The following is a 2,020-nucleotide window of genomic DNA, read 5'->3' as shown; positions in this document are numbered from 1 at the left end:
AGGATCTCCCAGGAGGAAGACATTATGCTGATAAAGCAAAGTCTGAGAGAAAAAGAGCAAGTCTTCGATGAGGTGAATAGACACTGACAAAAAAGGCTTCAAACCTGAAAATGGCTGTGAGGATAGGAATGACTGAGGATAGCAGACAGCATCTCAACCTGTTAATTCATGGTATTGGTAGGAGTCAGGACCAACCCAAAGGCAGAACAACGTTTTATTAAGCTCTGCTCTTATCTGAGCTGTACCATTCCTCTGGGTAGCCGTGGGCTTACTCTGGTTTATTTTTGTAATTTTCAAGGTATAAAATTAGGTTATTGACTGAACCATGCTTTTTAAAACTCATTTTTGTTTGTTTTCAATATAGAGAATTCACCGCTATAAATTTTCCGCTGAGTTAAGATTTTTGTGGCATCCAATAAATTTTGGTAAATTGTGATCACATTTTCCTTTATCTATAATCATTTTTATCTTTTGATTTCATCTTGACATAAGTTTTTTATAGCATGCTCTTCAATTTCTATGTTTATGTAATTCACGGTGTTTTGTTTTATTTTTTAATGTTTAGATCCATTCCACTATTATCTGAGAAGATAATTCATATGTTTTTAATGTTTTCATATGTTTATAATAGCTATAAGCATACAATATGTTTGGAGAGTGGTGGCTAGAATTGGGCTTATTTTGAAAAATTATGCATGTACATGTTTAGTAGTTCTGTTTAGTATACAGTATTGTTCAAATATTTTGTCTTAATTGCTCTATTTTCCTATTGATTTTAGTCTTTTTAAAATGTTCTTTTTATAGAGAGTGTGCGGGGAGTTGCTGAGTCAGCGAGTGCGGTGCTGTCTCCAGCCCAAGCCAGTGCGCGTGCGCGGTGGCCTCCGGCAACCGGGAGCAGCGATGAGCGAGGCTCCTGGAGCAGCTCCTTCAGCAACCCGGCTGGCCAAGCAGGCGGAGCGCTAAGATGACATGGCGTGGGCCATGAAAGCGGTGACAGAGCTCAATGAACCTCTCTCCAACGAAGATCGAAATCTGCTTTCTGTGGCCTACAAGAATGTAGTTGGTGCCCAGCGGTCTTCTTGGAGGGTCATCAGCAGCAATGGCTGATGGAAACGAGAAGAAGTTGGAGAAGGTAAAGGCTTACCGAGAGAAGATTGAGAAAGAGCTGAGACCTTATGCAATGATGTCCTGGCTCTGCTCGACAAATTCCTCGTCAAGAACTGCAATGTGTTTTACCTGAAGATGAAAGGCGATTATTACTGCTACTTGGCAGAGGTAGCTTCGGGGAGAAGAAAAACAATGTGGTTGAAGCTTCTGAGGCTGCCTATAAAGAAGTCTTTAAAATCAGCAAAGAGCACATGCAGCCTACACATCCCATCTGGCTGGGCCTGGCCCTCAACTTCTATGAGATCCAGAAGGCACCTGAGCAAGCTTGCCTCCTAGCCAAACAAGCTTTTGATGATGCCATAGCAGAACTGGACACACTAAACGAGGATTCCTATAAGGACTCCACACTCATCATAAAGTTGCTGCGAGACAACCTCACTCGCTGGACCAGTGACCAGCAGTATGAAGAAGCGGGAGATGGCAATTGAAGATCCCTCAGGATCTTTCTACACTCACCGCCCTGTCATCACCAAGTTTTCCTTGTCACAGTCACTAAATATCTCGTGCTAAACCCATCTGTATCAGCGGCCCAGCTACTCAGATCTACTCTTCCATCTCTTGGGGAGCAGGTTCAGACAACCCTTCACAAGCATTGCTGGGTTGATGGTTGCTTTGAGGCCTCCGGAGCTCAGCTTTGGGTGTTGTTTGGGTTGTGCCTTTGGACTGAAAATCCTGGCAAAGGGAATGAGGAAGTTTAGAAAGGCAAATTAGCCAACTGGGGGCCATAATTGATATGTAAACTACCCATTTCAAACAAGCTATTAGTGTTTTGTTAAGCAGTTGTGCATGCAAAAATGATCTCACCCCTTCCCTCACCCCCTCTTTCTGCAGCTAATGGAAAACTTAAAGGGAA

General features: G+C 42.9%; 1 pseudogene; it reads left to right on the top strand.

Annotated features, from left to right (window-relative positions):
• Positions 1–900: 900 nt before the first annotated feature.
• LOC101659640 lies at positions 901–1,595 on the top strand (annotated as a pseudogene).
• The last annotated feature ends 425 nt before the right edge of the window (positions 1,596–2,020 follow it).

This window comes from Echinops telfairi, unplaced genomic scaffold (genome assembly GCF_000313985.2).
Source record: "Echinops telfairi isolate 266 unplaced genomic scaffold, ASM31398v2 ScPeMD7_7401;HRSCAF=8416, whole genome shotgun sequence".
Lineage (NCBI taxonomy): Eukaryota > Metazoa > Chordata > Mammalia > Afrosoricida > Tenrecidae > Echinops > Echinops telfairi.
The sequence above is the reverse complement of the archived record's forward strand: the minus strand, read 5'-3'. Positions and strand labels throughout refer to the sequence as shown.